Below are 7,152 nucleotides of genomic sequence, written 5' to 3'. Positions count from 1 at the left end.
GCATTCCAGAGGACCACAGCTGCCCAAGGGTGGCACTGGGAGGGGATGGCAATATCCACCTATTCTATCTAGCCAATAGAATAAAATTATATATCTTATAGTTTAGACAAATGATTTTTAACAAAACTTAGGGTAATTTATATTGAACGACACTTAAACTTGGAATGAATGAACTCTGATGGCAAGGAATAATAAACTCAATTTGAACAGAATATCAAAGTGATAAAATGTAACTTGAGGGTACTTAGACCTAAACATAGTGAAACTTAACTTTGTTTGATGTTATCATCACTCAACTTATTGAAGGTTATTATCTATAAATGTTTTAACTTATTTCAATATTATTAAGGTATTGAAAATTTGAACAACCTATGCTTGAAATGAAACCAGAGTGATTTTGCTGAAGGAATTACAAGTGGGGTTTGCTAAAGCCATAGAATTTGATGGTTTTATGAGCTGTAGATGTGGGTGCAGGAATGCAGCAGAGCATCCCCCTCTGGCTCTGGCTGCAGGACTGCACACCAGGGCAGTGCCCGGACGACGCTGAGGCCAAAGCAGGTCAGGCTTTGGGATTGCTTAGGAAAAGGAGAAGTTGGGCTCTGGACACATGAGGAGAATGCCCTGAGGATGCCATAAATCAGCTGAGCTGGGAGAGCTCCTCTGCTCTGCACTGAGAGCCATGCAAGGGGACTTGGTAACCTTAATTAACTAACGAGCTCCTCGTTCTGTGTGTGCAGAGCTGGGGAGGAGCTGCTGCCTCAGATAACCTGGGTTTATCCAGGGGCACACAGATCCTGCCCACTGTGCCATGGACTGCTTCCATGGTCAGGGTTTAAACAGACATTTAAATCACAGAATCGTGGAATGGTTTGGGTAGGAAGGGAGCCTAAATCCCCCCCAGTGCCACCCCTGCCGTGGCAGGGACACCTCCCACTGTCCCAGGTGCTCCAGCCCCAATGCCCAGCCTGGCCTTGGGCACTGCCAGGGATCCAGGGGCAGCCACAGCTGCTCGGGGTGCCAGGGCTGCCCACCCTGCCAGGGAACAATTCCTCATTCCCAATATCCCATCTCCTGCTGCACTCTGGCAGTTTAAATCCATTCCCGTTGTCCTGTCACTCCATCCCTTGGAAGAAGATCCTCTCCACCCTTCTTGTTTCATTTTAAAACAAGTTTCACAGAAGAAACAGGAATGTAAACATTCCCTCTTCAGTGTTTCTAACCCAAATCCAGAAGCCTCGTGTCTGTGTGTGGGATTGCTGAGTGGGTATGTAGGAAGTCTTTGTTTTCAGTTCATACATGAATCTTGATGTTTTAGAAGTGTATTTATATGCACCTATTTTCCTACACATTGTGCACAAAGCAAGGATCCCACTCACTGCTCTGCAGCATTTCCTCAGCTCTCTGCTGAGTGCTATTTATTACATTTTTTTTATTTTGAGTCAGGTCAAAAAGGAGACTTGCCTGGGATTTTCACTGGGGTTTTGCCACCCAGTTCCCCCTGAAGCTGAGTGTGTGATTTTGCTGTTAAAAAAAACCCCAAAGAGATGCTGATTTTGCAAAAATGCAAAAGCTGTGCTGCTATCAGTGGGAGCTGTGTCTCTGGAGTGATTGAAACCAAAGGCACAGGTAGGGAACCATCCTGGGCTCTGGGCTGAGCTTCCAGAGAGATTCCCTGGCTCAGGTACTTTGGGAAGAAGGCTCTCTCAAACTGCCATGCCTGTGGATAACTTTCACTCCTGTTTTTCCCCACCATCACTGATTTACTCCAGGGATAAATCCAACGTGCTGTATAAACATTTATTTCTTTGACAACCCCTTAGAAAAAGGCTCAAAGCTGGGATCTGTTGTGGGAAGTGGCTGCTCCAGACCTGCTCCAGACCTGCTGGAACACAAACTCCTCTCTGCTGCTTCCTCAGCACTTTCCACACAGAGAGCATTTTGGAAGGAGCAGAAAAATGCTTTGTGCAATTAAAAATCCCCAAAAGGACTTGGGCTGGTAGGACGGAAATAAGGAAATGCCCAAATCAGCTTTCTCTCCTCGGAAGAGATGCAGAACACAGATGCTGGTGGGTGTTTTGTGCTTTGGGTGGCTGTGTCCTGTCCTTCCTCTGCTCTGCCCTGACTGCAGTGCCACGCTTGATTTACCCAAATAATGGCCTTTGGAGGAAAATGCTGCTTTGCTCGGGGCCGAGGGATGGCTGAGTCAGGGAAAGCAGCACCTGGGAGGTTTCCTGGGAGGAAAGGAGGTTCTTGTGTCCAGCGCTGCTCAGGCCTGGTCCAGCTCAGCCCTGGGAGCTGCTGGTGCTGCACACCCTGTTAAAACCCCCCAAAAAACCTCTCTCCCTGCAGGGTAGAACGGGAACTTGCATTTTTCCTGATTTCCACAAAGTCCCATTGACCCCAGGCTGCACAGCAGCTTTTCCATGTGGGCACCCATCCAGCCCAGGTGCGATTTCCAAGTGAAATTTGAATTAAAGGGATGGGGCATGGCACTGGCAGGTTTGGGAAGCTGTGGAGAAGGAGATTGTGGTCACCTCAATGGGCCCAGAGCACCCCAGGTGTCTTCTGGAAACGTTTGGGCCAGATTGGGTGGGCTTTGGTCCCCATCAGGGGCTGCAAGTGCAAACCTTCACTTCTGCTCTCATCAAAATGAAATCCAGATCATTAGGAGGCAGCTCTGTTCTTGGCACCTGGTTTGTTCTGTTAAAATATAGCTATCTTTTAAAAATTAATAATTATAATAGTAATTTAACTATGTGGAATGCTCACAGTCACTGCTCTGACTTTTCTCATGGAAATAATTGTAATTAAAAGGAAAAGAAGTGACTATTACTGGCCAAATGGAGCCACCATTGATGAGACGCAGCTTTTCAACTGGGCAAAACATTCTGCCTTGCAGGAGCTGCAAGAACAGTTTTATTCCTTTAAATCCAATGATTTTTGAATGAAGAGGATTAATCAGCCCCTGCTGAAGAACATTCAGCTGTTCTTTCTGCTGCTGCCACAAGGAACCTCCTCTTTTACCTCTACAAAGAGTTTTTACTGAAGTCCCTGTTTGCTCAAAGGCTTGTGCTGAGAGATTTGTGAGAGGTTGAGGAATTGGGTGTGAAGTGGAGGGTACTGCATCCAGCCAGGACAAACTGAGTCCACCTGGGGGTTTTGTGCTCAAAAAACAACTCCAGAATTGCCTTCTCCGGGGGCTGGGGCTGTGTAAGATCAAACTACAGCAGGAATAAATGATGAGGTGGGAGGTCTGAGGTGGGCTGGGAGGAGGCAGGAGTGGGAGTGGGGAAAAAAATTGCAATTTTTCCACGGCAGCTGAGCAGTCCCCTGTGTGCAGCCTAATTTCAGAGATGATTGGTGCAGGATTTCCTGCACAGGATCCATTGTTATCTGCGCCCTGCAAAGCCAACCAAGCCCTGGCTAATTCTGGATAACCAGGGGTGATTCCATGGTTGCACTGCAGTGAGGGTGGGGACTGGTTAATGATCTTTAGAGATCCCATCAGTTAATTGGGAGCTGCTGGTGCTCAAAGCAGACTGGTCACCAAGGGGGCTGTGGGCAGCAGCCCTGCTGTGTTCCAGAGCCTGGCAGGAAGGAATTGCTGCTGGTCCCACCTTGGTGAGCCAGCATCAGGGATCAGCCGCGGCTGAAGGAGAGCATGGGGTAATTAATTCACTGTTTTGTGTGCAGAGCTGCTCCTCAACCCTCTGAAGGGCTCAGGGAGCCCCTCCCTGAACGGGGAACGTGTGGCAGGTTTGGAGCAGGTGGGAATCCCCATCCAGAGCGGGCTCATCTCCAGCAGGACACTTGGGAATGGTGGGAGCTGCTGGGCACTCGATGGGCTGGAGGTAAAAACAAACCCACAATAGAAAAGTACCAACCCTCAGGAGATGCTGCTTTTCCTGCTTTCCAGGGTTTTCCTGGCTCCAGGTGGGATTCTCCACTTTAATGAAGCCTTTGGCTGATGGAGGGAGAAGGATGGAGTCACATTTCTCTGTGGTTTCCAGGAGAAAAGGAGGGAACAACCCCAAACTCCTCTCCACAACTCAGAGAGCTCAGACCTCAGATGAAAACCCCACAGCTCACCCAACCAAAGCAGGTAAATGATTTTCAGCTTACTCAAAACCATTCACAGGTTTAGACAAAATTTGTTGAAAAAGTCTCAACAAAAAGGAAAGAAAATGATCAGAAAAACCAACAGCTTTGAGGTGTCTCTGGTTTTTGGTTTGAAAATGGTGCTTCCATTTCAGAGGTATGGAACTGACTCCAAATTTAACCAGTCCTGTGGTGTTTAAATTCAATAAAAAGGTAAAACTCACTTAGAAGCAGTTTTTTAAAATCCTGCTCCCTCTTTTTTGGAAGCCTGGAAGGAACATAAAATGCAGTTCTCAGCAGAAGGATGTAATTGGGAGGAACTGTAATGGATGGGCTGTGTTTCTCTTTGAAGTTCCCATTGATCAGTGCAGCTGAGCTGATTTTTCTAATCCATAACTCAGGAACATGGAGGAATTGTCACTTAATTCTCTGGGTGTTTGTGTTTCACCTCCTGTGAAAGCAGACTCTGGCCTCGATTCAAGTTGTTCTGTGTAAAGTGGGGAAGAATCACCCAGTTCTAGTGGGGTTTTTTAATATAAATTTTCCTCCTGTTAGCCAAAACAGTTCTGTGATTTCTTTTTGATGTCTGACTTTGGTGTAAGAAAACTCCATCTAATACCTTCTGCTCCGAGAATGTGCTTTCAGCCAGTGGAGCAGTAATTAAGAGATGATTCCCCCCCTCCTCTCCACTGGAGAGGCAGCTTGTGTTGAAAAACCAACCCTTCACAAGGAGGGAGAACCATCTGTCCTGTCTCTGAGGAGAGAGATCATTTTTGTATGCTCGCATTAGCTGAACCTCCGTGCAAGAACTCGTTTCCATAAGGAAGGACCCACTGGGATGGATTTCCATGCCCCTCATTGACACATCTCGTGGCAAAGCTGTTCTTCAACAGCTGCTGTGGAGGTCAGGGAGTTCAGTCAGATCCTTGACCAGCCCTGGGACCACAGGAGCAGAATCCCTCTGGAATTGTGGATGTGCAGAGAAAATGGTGCTTAAAGTGCCGCTTGTACTGACCAAACACCTTCTCTGCATGGCCAGCCCCTGCCAGGTCATGATCTCTGAATTTCATTGTCTCAGCTGAAACCAAATGCCCTTGGCAGGAATTTCTAAAGAGAAAACATTGAGGACTCTGAGGGTCTCACATAAATTCCTGCTGGATCCTTGTAAGTTCTGGATATGAGGGCTCCTGGCTTGGGGAAAAGGGGGAACACTCAAACCCTGGGGCAGGTACTTGAGTTCCTGACTCTGTTTTGGTAAGAGAAGGAAAAATTATGCTCCTGCTTGAGGAAATGATGGTGATCCAGAATTCAGAATAACAGTCACTAATAAATAATGAGGAGAGTTGTGAAGAAAATGAATTTTTCAAGGACTCTGAAGAACGTCTTTGGAGCTGGGGTCTGGAACCTGCAGGAGGTACAACCTTCATCCCACTGCACATCGATCACAGGGTTGGTAATTAGCTGCTTCTGAAATATCTTTTGCAGCTGATCTGATATTAGTGAAGTGCTTTGGAGCAATACTTTCCACTGGTTTGTCCTGGTTTGAAGAAAAAGAAGGAAAATTATTTGTTTGTTTTACCAGCAGTTTTTTTTTAATGTATTTGTAATGTGGGTTTGTCCTGCTACTTACCTCTGATTTTGCATCTCTTTATCAAGGACTGACTAATAATTCTTCATAGCAGCCTTTTGGGTGGTTTTGGCATCTGTTTTTGCCCAGAAATCTCCTCACCCTTCTCCCTTTCAGAATCCTCTCAAATCCCTCTCCATGCTCAGACACTTGAGGACAAGCTGTGGCCATTGTGTAAGTGCAGAGCACAATCCAAATGGAAATGAAAACAATTAAATATACATGACAAGTAGGTATTTAGATGAGCCTGGATTTCTTAATGGTTCATTTCCACCTTTCAACTAAATTAAATGTTGCTTTCATCTATTTTTAAAGGAATGTCTATTTTTTGTCAGGAGCTGCCCTGCTCCATCTGCTCCTCAGATGGTTCTGCCTCATCCCAAGGACAGCCCCACTGGCTGTGTCAAAACCAGATTTTTATGGCACCATGGATGGGGATTCACACAAACCAGGGCTCTGTTACCTCCAGGTAAGAAAAGTCCTCTGTAATTAATGATTGTTCCTTTTAATGATGTGGTCCTGACACTTACGGCCTGGATTTTGGGACCTGCTTCTCCCAGTGCCCCTCAGCAGCTGGAACCTTTGGGGGCTTCAAGTGCTGCCTCATCAAACCCATTCCTAAAAATGCAATACCCAGCCTGTGCTGTGCTGAAATTGCCACATCTACAACTGGAATTCCACTTCCATTCCCATATCCACAGCTGGAATTCCCATATAAATGGATGGATATATGGAATGCTTCCATTCCCATATAAATGGCTGAGCAGGATGATAGGAACTGGTTAAGGGGCTCTTGGAATTCGCTCTGCGCCCATCTTGGGAATCTCATTCTCATTATCTGAAAATCAGGGACTGGGAAAACAAAAATGTAAGGTTTTTTTCCTCTTAATGACAGGTAAAATGAGGGGAATAATGAGAGAAAAAGTGACAGTAAAATGCAGCATGTGAAGAAGATATTTGCATTCCCTCTCTCTTTCGGGTGGCTCAAGTGGACGTGGATCACGGATCTGTCTCCTTTGACGAAACAGGTACTGGGATTGGAGTTCTGAGGGAGATTTCATGGATTCAATCCCGCACGTGGGTTTGAATGGGTGCAGGTGTGGGTGCCCACAGCCTCTCCAGAGGCAGAACTCTGCTGTAGCTCCCAGGCTGGGAGATGAATGTCCCTTGGCAGCTTCCCGCGAGTCCGTATCGATCAGGGCAGCGCTGCCCTTTTGTTTTGTGCTGAACAACCCAGGGTTTGCAACTGAGACCTGTCAGGGGCCGAGGGACTTAACAGGGCTCGTTGGAAGGAGCAGGGCCATAAATTCCCCAGGAATTCACGCCGTGGTGAACGCTGGGGAGGAACAGGCTGCACACAAACGCCCTGCCATGCAAATCCCGATCGATGCGCTGACAAATGCCCTGCTGCATCCTGCTGCCTCACT

At 46.9% G+C, this 7,152-nt stretch overlaps 1 long non-coding RNA gene across 1 annotated transcript; it reads left to right on the top strand.

The window, feature by feature from the left end:
• Positions 1-3,928: 3,928 nt before the first annotated feature.
• On the top strand, positions 3,929-6,736 carry LOC134422683 (uncharacterized). The gene is made up of 3 exons (XR_010028864.1): positions 3,929-4,102; positions 6,061-6,194; positions 6,621-6,736. It is a non-coding gene; the product is annotated as an uncharacterized LOC134422683 (long non-coding RNA).
• The last annotated feature ends 416 nt before the right edge of the window (positions 6,737-7,152 follow it).

Source organism: Melospiza melodia, chromosome 10 (genome assembly GCF_035770615.1).
Source record: "Melospiza melodia melodia isolate bMelMel2 chromosome 10, bMelMel2.pri, whole genome shotgun sequence".
NCBI lineage: Eukaryota > Metazoa > Chordata > Aves > Passeriformes > Passerellidae > Melospiza > Melospiza melodia.
The sequence above is the reverse complement of the archived record's forward strand: the minus strand, read 5'-3'. Positions and strand labels throughout refer to the sequence as shown.